Genomic DNA, 12,060 nt, shown 5'->3' with positions numbered 1-12,060 from the left:
TGCTTAGCCTCGCTGATGAGGCATCGCATGCCCCAGTATACCATACAGCGCCCATCACATCATTTACAGGGGGAGTAACATCTAGATACATGCCCCCAGTTTCTCCTGGTAATGCCATCGATCTGTTCGAGACACAAGTACTTAGAGATGTAGAAGCCTTAATATATCCTAAAGCTCCACCGAATCTTACATCCGAAGAGAGTAAGGCTTTAAAAGAGATAACAGGATGGAGGGATACTGTAGTTCGACCCGCAGATAAGGGGGGAAAAACCATACTTATCCCTAGGGAAATTTACATTAAGGAAGCTCTTAGACAATTGGAGGATGATAAAACCTATATGAAACTGCTGGGCGACCCCACCAGTAAATATAGCGGTGAATTGAGATCGCTGCTGAGACAAGCAGTGGAGACTGGGGTTCTTTCGTGTAATAGCGCAGAAAAGCTGCTGCCGGAGTTCCCCATGAAGCCACACTGGTACCATGTCCCGAAAATCCATAAGGCCATCGACAACCCACCAGGCCGACCTATTGTGTTGGGGGTGGGGTCTCTTACAGAACTGCTCTCCAAATATGTAGACTGGCTACTCTGTCCATTACTAGCACACATCCCGTCGTATATTAAAGATACCGGTGCGTTTTTGGCGCAGATTCAGCAGTTCATTTGGCAACCCAGCTTTAGGCTGGCGTCGGTTGATGTAATAAATCTATATACGCGTATTCCACAAGAACAAGGAGTTGACTCGATACGCCAGATTCTGAGCACTACATACAAGGAGAGCAATGTAATAGATTTTGTCTGTAGTAGCCTTAAATTTATCTTGACACAACGCATTTACGTTCATGGACCTCTGGTACCTCCAGATAGTTGGTACTGCTATGGGTACTCCGGCAGCATGCACATTCGCAAACCTGTATTTAGGTCATTTTGAAGAGCTCTATCTATATTCAACTAGGAATGTATTCCTTAAACATATCAGGATGTACTTACGTTACGTCGATGATATGTTTATTGTGTGGGACGGAACGGAAGAAAGCTTTGGGGATTTTGTTACCCTTTTGAATGACAACACTATGGGGATGGCCTTCACCTCAGTTTTTGGGGGGTTGCATTTAGACTTTTTAGATGTGGCTATTGATATAATAGACGGAGAGATTAATACTTCATTATATCGGAAATCGGTAGCCACCAATGCACTTATGCACTTTGATAGCTATCACCCTAGTCACACTAAACGTGCACTACCGTATGGCCAATTAGTTAGAACAAGAAGGGCCAACAACACACAAGAAGGGTTTTCTAGACAGTCCAGTGAGCTAGAACAAAGATTAAAATACAGAGGGTACCCCGACCAGATTTGGCAAGGAGCACGGAGGAAAATGAACATTCAAACTAGTAGAGTGGGGAATACGGACTGTAGGAAAAAGATTTACCTTCTGTTTCCAGTATGGCCCTATGGACCAACAGATCAGGGCAGCAATTAGAAACAACTGGCATTTATTAGACAGGGACAGAGAGCTAGCTGAAGTGGTTGCTAGGGGTCCCCTTATTTCAAATAGAAGAAGCACCCGGATAAGGGACATACTGGTGCAGAATCGGATTACCGATAATAGAACCAGTAATTGGTTGGAGCGTATTACCCCCCAAGGTAATTATCAATGCAGGCACTGTGCATACTGTAGATATCATATAACGGATAGGATTCTACATATTGGACCGGTTACACACAAAGTTATGCAATTTATTACTTGTCGAACTGAATATGTCGTCTATGTCATTTGGTGCCCGTGTGGGAGGTATTATATAGGCAAAACTATCAGATGTCTAAATATACGTTTTAGGGAACATTGTAGATCAGTCACAACAGGAAAAGGGGTACCTAGACTAATTAGCCACATACGTGAAATGCATGATGAGAATTCAGGGGTCATGACCTTTGCCGGCATAGAGCGGGTTAAAATACCAAAAAGAGGAGGTGACCATCATAATTTATTACTAAGGCGAGAAGCGACATGGATTATGCGAGCAGGAGCCATGGGTCCCGCAGGGCTTAACGAGAAGATCGACATGTCAATATTTTTATGAGCAGTATAAGTATTTATATAGTGGTTTTTGGTTTAAAAAATATATAGTTGTTTGCCTGGAGCCGGCACTAATGATCCATCCTATGAACATAGACACGTGAGGCTTAGATGTCATTATGAGCCGTAAAGGTGGATAGTAAGGGTTAAAATAAACTATATATACCCCACTTGAACCTTCTGTGGGAGGATGAGGAGTTATAGTGGTGTGTCTGTTTAAATCGAGTGTTGACTCATATAGAAAGATAGCATAAGGATAGCGGATCTAAGTTGTTCTTAATGTTTGACTACTGTTCAGTTGGTAAAAGCTGCGCAGATGATTGCCAATGTATACATTCACGAATTTTTGCTAATATTGTTTTTAATTGTTGTTTTTAATATGTTTTGTGCCATGAGTGGGCGGAGTGGAACTGCAGGGAGGTGCACGGTTTGTGCACACTTCTTAAGGCGTCACGTCCGCTCACTTATTGAACCGGTTGAAGCGCCCGTCAGGTGCGAAACGGCCGTCAAGTTCAGCTTCCACATGTCCTTGTAAATACACCCCCTAGCCGTGAAGATGTCGTTGTAATAAAGTGACCTGCATAGGAGATTGGTGAGTGCTGCCGCATTTCTTTTCGCTTATATCTATGACAGCACGTTTTTCTGGCTACAGCACCCGAGATCCGCGGACCAGCGGTGGTTAATTGACCTGAAGTGTTCACAGTGTATCTGACTGGTAGTGCGGGCTGCTGTTTTCTTTTATGGGATATCTCCATGCATGTGTTGTGCCTGTCATACAGCAGCAACACATGCAGCTGCGGCTCGGAGCAGGTGATCAGCAGGTGCGCTCCAGGTATCTGGGTTCCCTCTTCAGCTTATTCGGTAAGCGCTATAGCTTGCTGAATAAGCAGGGACACGATCAAATTCGCTCAACTCTAATCGTGACCTCTCCATTTTGGCTCATGAGATTGATGCCACAATATTTCAGATCTTAAAAATAATCTCAATCCTAAGAATGATGCCAAGAGGTTTGCCAGATCACTTGTGCCTCAAATTCAAGCTGGTCCCCGGAAGCGATAGGAATGGCTCAGGACTGTCCTAATTACACTTGTTGATGCCAACCATGAAGAGAATTACTCCACCAACATCTTTACGGTAATTGAAGACAGGAGAATAGCACAGTGTGCAAACCAGCATCCATCTGTTGGCTCAAGCCCACACCAATGGCATCCACCAACCATTAGCTGGCCCAAGCCAACAATGTCATCTGCCAACCACCTGCTGGGCCAAGCTGCCAGAAACCACTGGCAACAACCAAGCACCAATCTGCTGGCCCAAGTTACCAGCAACCTCATCCTTCAACCCATCAGGTGGCCATTTGACTACTCAAATACATTCCCTCACACATCACCTCCCCAACAGGCCTATTATGGTTTTCCATTTGACCCCTACCCTCATACCTCCTCACAAACCCATATTCCTCCACAATTGAGGTAAAGTTAGTCCCAAACCCCTGGGCCTACACACCAAATCCATCATCAAGTGACCCCTTCACGAACCCAACTAGTCAGGAAGGGGACAGCTTCCACAACCCCAACCTTGAAGCTTTTGTTTGTCAGGGAGATTATTCAATTTTGTAAAGAATTCTTCCCCAGCTATTTTCTTTGTTACCATTACTTGTGTTTAATGTTTGTTTCTGGAGACTAAGCTCCCTTAATCATGACATGACGTGTTTCAAATCTGCAGCTTGTCAATTTCTCTTGCAGATATGATGAGTTTTCTGTGCAGAATTGCCCTATAAACGTGCATTAGGTGTGTAAATCCCACAGGATAAAAACAAAGATGCGTTAAAAAAATGTATGTAATCTTCACCTACCGTATATACTCGAGTATAAGCCGACATTTTCAGCCCATTTTTTTAGGCTAAAAATGCCCCTCTCGGCTTATACTCGAGTCATTGTCCCAGGGAGTCGGTGGGGGAGCGCAGGAGTAGCAGCTGTCACATCATACTCACCTCCTCCCGGTGCGATCTCTGCTGCTCCGATGGTCTCCGGTGCCTGCAGATCTTCCTGTGTTCAGCGGTCACGTGGTACCGCTCATTAAAGTAATGAATAAGGACACGACTCCACTCCCACAGGCGGAGCACATATTCATTACTTTAATGAGCGGTACGTGACCGCTGAACACAGGAACAAGCTGCCAGTACGCGCCGGAGACCATCGGAGAAGCAGGGACATAGAGAGACCGTGCCGGGAGGGGGTGAGTATTAAGGGGGGAGGGTGAGCCATGCGATATTCACCTGTCCCCGTTCCACCGCCGCGCTGTATCTTCTGCGTCCTCTGGCTGTGACGTTCAGGTCAGAGGGCGCGATGACGTGGTTAGTGTGCGCCCTCTGCCTGAACAGTCACTGCAGAGACCCGGAAGACAGCGGCGCACGGCGGTTGAACGGGGACTGGTGAACATCGTAAGTTCCGGGGGCCTGAGCCAGCGGTGACTCCCACACCTGGCCCCCATAGCGCACCGGTGTCCCCGCCTGCTCAGGCCCCCAGCGCCCAGTGATGAGAGGTAACTGTCATTTTTTTTTTTTTTTTTTTTTTTAAATCGCAGCAGGAGCAAATGGGGCATATTATTGTATGGAGCATCTTATGGGGCCATCAACCTTTGTGCAGCATTATAAAGGGCATAATATTCTATGGGGGATCTTATGGGGCAATCAACCTTTATGGAGCAGCATATGGGGCATTTTATTTTGTTGAGCATCTCATGCGGCCATCATTAACCTTTTATGCAGCATTATATGGGGCATATTTTTGTATGGAGCATCTTATGTGGCCCATCATGAACTTTATGGAGCAGCATATGAGGCGTATTTTGTATGGAGCATTATATGGGGCTCCTGATTCAATATGGATATTATAAAACACTTAACCTACTGATGTCTCAATTAATTTTACTTTTATTGGTATCTATTTTTATTTTTGAAAATTACCAGTAGCTGCTGCATTTCCCACCCTAGGCTTATACTCGAGTCAATACGTTTTCCCAGTTTTTTAGGGGTCTCGGCTTATACTCTGGTCGGCTTATACTCGAGTATATACGGTAAGTATGTTAGTAAAAGTTGTCAAAGAAAAAAACTAGGAAGTATCAAAAACAAAGCATCTTTAGTTACAGAATGACAAACTAAAGAACCAAACGCAGCCTCAAAAACGCAATTTAAATAATAGGGGCAGAAATGGTGCAACATCAAAAACGCACCAATAGCTCATCGTGGCAATGTAGCCTTAGGGTATGTGTCCACGTTCAGGAAACGCTGTGTTTTTGACGCAGCATTGAGCAGCATGCATAAAAAACGCAGCGTCCAGATGTTACAGCATAGTGGAGGGGATTTCATGAAATCCTGTCTCCACTATGCAGTAAAAGACGCATGCGGCAGACCCGAGAAGACTCACAGGCGTTGCGTCTTTTAAGAACGCAGCATGTCCTTACATTGCAGAAAAAACTGGAGGACAACGCAGGTGACCTGCCAGTGACCTCAGGTGCAGATTTGGTCAGGATTTTACCTGCATAAAATCCTGACCAAATCCTGAATGTGGACACATACCCTTAGGGTATGTTTCCACGTTCAGGATTGCATCAGGATTTGGTCAGGATTTTTCATCAGTATTTGTAAGCCAAAACCAGGAGTGGAACAAGTAGAGGAAAAGTATAATAGAAACATCTGCACCACTTCTGCATTTATCACCCACTCCTGGTTTTGGCTACAAATACTGATGAAAAATCCTGACCAAATCCTGATGCAATCCTGAACGTGGACACATACCCCTAGTGCACTGTACCATGAGGCAAAGTATTTACGAAACCAAAACAAAATGGACAAGCTATAAGAGTTAGAATTTTATTTCCAAACACATATTTCAAAACCATACCAATAAATAACAAAAAAAAATAAAAAAAAATGTGTTGAACAATGAAATTACATATGCGTTATTGTTTTGGGAAAATAAAACTCTCTTACAAAAAGGCTGCCTTTAATTTAATTTTCCAAAAGTAACTTAGCTTGCTACCTATGTCAAGGGTCCTTATTGTATTACGAGTCTCTAACTGCTTAAAAATGTTTTTTTTTTTTTTTTTTTTAAATTGCCTATTTGTTAAAATGTTTCTTCCTAAACTAAACAAAATTTATACATTCCCCCTCAATTTGCCATGGTACACAACGCTTTGGGGGCTAATAAGTCAGCAAAAATGTATCCGACCTAAGACCAGAGGAGTCTGTTTGTCTATCACGCAGTGTGCCCTCTTAAAGGGAACCTGTCACCCCCAAAATGGGAGTTGAGCTAAGCCCACCGGCATCAGGGGCTTATCTACAGCATTCTGTAATGCTGTAGATAAGCCCCCGATGTATCCTGAAAGATGAGAAGTAAAAGTTAGATTATACTCACCTGGGCGGGCGGTCTGATCCGATGGGCGTCACCGTCCGGGGCCTCCCATCTTCATAGGATGACGTCTTCTTGCCTTCACGCTGCGGCTTCCTCCGGCGTACTTTGTCTGTCCTGTTGAGGGCAGAGCAAAGTACTGCAGTGCGCAGACACTGGGCCTCTCTGACCTTTCCCGGCGCCTGCACACTGCAGTACTTTTCTCTGCCCTCAACAGGACAGACAAAGTACGCCTGTGCCGGAGCCGCAGTGTGAAGACAAGAAGAGGACGTCATTCTATGAAGATGGGAGGCCCCGGACCGGATCGCGACGCCCATCGGATCGGACCGCCCGCGTGAGTATAATCTAACCTTTACTTCTCATCTTTCAGGATACTTCGGGGGATTATCTACAGCATTACAGAATGCTGTAGATAAGCCCCTGATGCCGGTGGGCTTAGCTCATCTTCCATTTTGGGGGTGACAGGTTCCCTTTAACGGCACGATAGGACACTATCATATCCTCTACATCATCCAAGGGTTCATCATGAATCCTACAAAAATTATGCAGGATGAACGAAGCCTTTTTGGCTGCCTGGACATTGGTCAGATGTATTTGTTTTGTGCTCTGGAAAATGCGAAAATTTGAAGGACAAAATACCAGAGGCAAGCTCAACAAATCAAAGTGCTTTTTTTTTTTTTTCTTTCTTTTTTTGCCTACGGGTGTTCAAGCATCGATGCGGAAAAGGGCAAAGAACATGTCTCGAGAGGACAAAACCCTCGTCAGCAACTATAGTAAAAGGGTGCAAGCAGCCCAGAGTCTCCCGGAAGCACACTGGGCAGCGGAAGGGCAAGATTCAGCGCAGAAAGCCGTCAAACTAACCTAGAAGAGTGACACATGTGGGCATCTGACACATTCCAATAGGCCCCAATATCAACAATTACAAAAGAGTAATTACGGTCAACCACAATACTTCTTGTAATTGAAGAACTGGGAGTCAAAGTTCGACGGCTCTTTGGCACGAATGTGCTAGCCATCCGATGAACAGATGCAGTTTGGGAACTTTGCTACTTCCATGAAGCCCTGAGCAATCCTCACCCAGTCTTGTGTAGTTGGCTGAGGCATTCCCTGGCTCGACAAGGTCTCTAACATCACAGGTTGTGCGAACAATCCCAGATACTGTTGATGTGCCAAGGAGGAACTCTAAATGGAGGGATTCAAAAGAATTGCCAGTAGCCAGGAACAAAAATAGATACTTTGCGTAATAATGGATATCAAATACGTTTTTTTTTTTTCCCACTAAAATATAGAAAAATAATTGTGTTGCTATTTTCTGAGACCCATGTTTTTTTTTATTGATATTTGGGGATACAGAATGATTGCTTTTTATTGTAATTCAATTGTAAAGTCAATTTTGGAGTTTTGTTTTTTCCCCCTTTGTTTTTTAACTGTACAATTTAAAATACACACACTTTTTTCATTGATCTATCTTTGGAGGGGGTGTGGAGGGGTGATTTAATTTTTTTTTTTTTTTAATTAAATTTAAACCTTTTTTCTTAAGCATTTACTAAATTTTTTTAGAGGATATTTCTGCGTGGGCAATGATTTCCTGATAATGCAGTCAAAAGCAGTAACAGGGTTCTTGCAGTGGCACAGTGCAGCTTCAGTCACCTCATTATATTGTGAGCGAAGGCTGTAATCACGCCTGGCACTTTTGACAGCCAGCTGTGCAGCATGTCAATACAGAGCTGGCTGTCATTCGAGTTTAGGGGCATGCTCACAACCGCAGCTCGCAGTATTAGGAACAGTGACGTAAAGAAGTTTTCCCCATCTCCAAGATCCTATCCCAATATGTAGTAGGTGTAATATTAATAGCAAATACCTCCAATTAGAAACGTATAGTTTTTCTGCTTCACTATGTCTCTTTCCTCATGTGCAGGCATTGCAGGACTTAGTTACCCATGGTTACGACAGCTGATAGTGACAGTTAGATAGTTGCTCGTAACCATGGATAGCAAAGGTCCTTCAATATGCACATGAGGAAAGTGACATCGCAAATCAGAAAAACTACACTATATTTCTTTTTATCAAGTAATTTTTATTAAAGCATATATTCAGAATGTAACAGTCTGACACAAACACCAGATGTGTAAAAAAAAAAAAAATTCAGTTCAAGTTAATACATTTTCCTTTAACAAGAACTAACAACCGTACCCGAGATCCCCCCCCCCTCTCCCTCCCCCTCCAAACTCCATCCCAATATTTTTAAATTGTCAAACTGATACATCTCCTCTTGATAAAGTTATACACAGCTTTACAGAAGCTCAACTTCTAATTGCTTCTGTAGCAACCTTGTAAACGACTCCCAGTCTACTCTGCAATAACTAAGCAGACGCCACACCCGGATAATCCATCCATCTGCCCAACACATTTTCGAATTTTGTATATTGACCTCTTAATGTAAATATTCCTTTCTATGAGGACAATAAAGTTTATTTTGACTGGTGGTTTGTCATCTAACCAATGCATCGCAATAAGCTTCCTAGCAGCATACAGTAATCTTGCAATAGCCAGTTTCCCACATTCATCCGCAGCAATATCATCCATACATCCTAAGAGGCAAGGCAAGCCAGAAGTTACGCACAATATTTACCCCCATCACTTCTTGAATCAGATTGAGCACTTTCACCCAAAAGGGCTGAACGACCACATCATGTGTAGAAGGTCGGCTCCTTCCTCAGAACACCTTGAGTCTCTTCTCAGTAGTGTTGAGCATTCCGATACCGCAAGTATCGGGTATCGGCCGATACTTGCGGGTATCGGAATTCCGATACCAAGATCCGATACTTTTGTGGTATCGGTATCGAAACAACATTAATGTGTAAAAGAAAGAATTAAAATAAAAAATATTGCTATACTCACCTCTCCGACGCAGCCTGGACCTTACCGAGGGAACCGGCAGCGTTCTTTGCTTAAAATGCGCGCGTTTACTGCCTTCCGTGACGTCACGGCTTGTGATTGGTCGCGTGCCGCCCATGTGGCCGCGACGCGACCAATCACAGCAAGCCGTGACGTAATATTCAGGTCCTGAATGCCTAATTCTAGGCATTCAGGATTTTAAAATTACGATCCGGCTTGTGATTGGTCGCGTCGCGGTCACATGGGCGACGCGACCAATCACAAGCCGTGACGTCACGGGAGGCAGGAAACGCGCGCATTTTAAAATTACGTCACGGCTTGTGATTGGTTGCGTGCCGCCCATGTGACCGCGACGCGACCAATCACAGCAAGCCGTGACGTAATTTTCAGGTCCTGAATGCAGAATTAGGCATTCAGGACCTGAAATTACGTCACGGCTTGCTGTGATTGGTCGCGTCGCGGCCACATTGGCGGCACGCGACCAATCACAAGCCGTGACGTCACGGAAGGCAGTAAACGCGCGCATTTTAAGCAAAGAACGCTGCCGGTTCCCTCGGTAAGGTCCAGGCTGCGTCGGAGAGGTGAGTATAGCAATATTTTTTATTTTAATTCTCTATTTTACACATTAATATGGATCCCAGGGCCTGAAGGAGAGTTTCCTCTCCTTCAGACCCTGGGAACCATCAGGAATACCGTCCGATACTTGAGTCCCATTGACTTGTATTGGTATCGAGTATCGGTATCGGATTAGATCCGATACTTTGCCGGTATCGGCCGATACTTTCCGATACCGTCCGATACTTGAAAGTATCGGTATCGCTCAACACTACTTCTCAGTCCTCTCTTCATCATCCATAACGGGGCTCTGTACACGCTATAAACTAAATATAACTGTGACACACTTTTAGGCTACTTTCACACATCAATCACAAACAACAGAGGAGACAAAAGGGCACCCCTGCCACATTCCCCTATACAAAAGGAAAATCTTCAAACAAAAGACCATTCACCCATACCCTAGCTTTTGGAGAAGCGTACAGCAACTGTACCCAACTTATAAATTTCTCGCCAAAACCTATAGCCTTCATGACCGCCCATAAATACTGCCACTCCACACTATCAAACGCCTTAGCAGTGTCGAGAGACACCACGACCCTCCGGCCCGCATTATCCGCCTTTGCCTGCATGTGCCTGAGATTATGTGCTGTAGAAATATTGGGCATAAATCCGGATTGATCCCGATGTATTGTCGTTATCACCTTATTAAGGCGTTTGGCCAACATCTTAGCCAAGATTTTGACATCTGTTGTCCATAGTGAAATTGGACGATAAGAGAGGCTGGATCTACTGGATCCTTACCCTGCTTTGGCAACACAACAATTATTGCCTCTCGCATGGACCGTGGCAACTCCCCCTCCACCAAACATCTTCAGCAAAACAGGAAGTATTATCTCTTTATATTTTTGTACACCTCTCCCAGGATCCCATCCACCCCAGGGGCTTTATCATTAGGCATAGAGGCCAAAGCGACATCAAGTTCCTCCAGATTAAATGGCTCAAGAAGCCCCTGATCAGTCGCAGAGAGTTTGGGGGGCTGTATTTCTGCCAAATAATCATCCACCTCCTTCACCGTTGGCTGCACATGCGATTTATAAAGATCTGAATAAAATAAAATAAAAACCTCCAAAATTGCCTTGCTACCAGTATGTTCATGCCCATCCCCTTCCCTTCAGAGCAGCTATATGTGTGGAATCCCTCTTGCCACTACTATCCTACAAAGGAGATAGTACGTCTGAGGACAGATCCCCCTCTTTGATGCAGGGCTCCGGCGGTGAGCCCGCATCAAAGCCGGGACATGTCAGCTGTTTTGAACAGCTGACATGTGCCCGCAATAGCGGCGGGTGAAATCGCGATTCACCCGCTGCTATTAACTAGTTAAATGCCGCTGTCAAACGCTGACAGCGGCATTTAACCAGCCATCAGGCAGGAAATGAGCGCATTGCCGACACCAGTCACATGATCGGGGGTCAGCGATGCATCAGAATGGTAACCATAGAGGTCCCCGAGACCTCTATGGTTACTGATCCCGGCTAGCTGTGAGCGCCACCCTGTGGTCGGCGCTCATAGCAAGCCTGTTATTAAAGGGAACCTGTCACCCCCAAAATCGATGGTGAGGTAAGCTCACCGTCATCAGGGGCTTATCTACAGCATTCTGTAATGCTGTAGATAAGCCCCCGATGTTACCTGAAAGAGGAGAAAAAGAGGTTATAATATACTCACCTGGGCGGTCCCGCTGTGGTCCGTGGTCAAATGGGCGTCTGAGGTCTGCTCTGGTGCCTCCCATCTTCATTCCATGACGTCCTCTTCTGGTCTCCGTGCCGCGGCTTCGGCGCAGGCGTACTTTGTCTGCCCTAGTGAGGGCAGAGCAAAGTACTGCAGTGCACAGGCGCCGGGCCTCTCTGACCTTACCGGCACCTGTGCACTGCAGTATAATGGGTGAGTATAATCTAACCTCTTTCAGGTAACATCGGCGGCTTATGTACAGCATTACAGAATGCTGTAGATAAGCCCCTGATGCCGGTGAGCTTACCTCACCATCGATTTTGGGGGTGACAGGTTCGCTTTAAGCTACATAGGAGCGATCTGATGATCACTGCTATGTAGCAGAGGC

The sequence above is a fragment of the Ranitomeya variabilis genome, chromosome 5 (assembly GCF_051348905.1).
Source record: "Ranitomeya variabilis isolate aRanVar5 chromosome 5, aRanVar5.hap1, whole genome shotgun sequence".
NCBI classification, from domain to species: Eukaryota; Metazoa; Chordata; class Amphibia; order Anura; family Dendrobatidae; genus Ranitomeya; species Ranitomeya variabilis.
The sequence above is the reverse complement of the archived record's forward strand: the minus strand, read 5'-3'. Positions refer to the sequence as shown.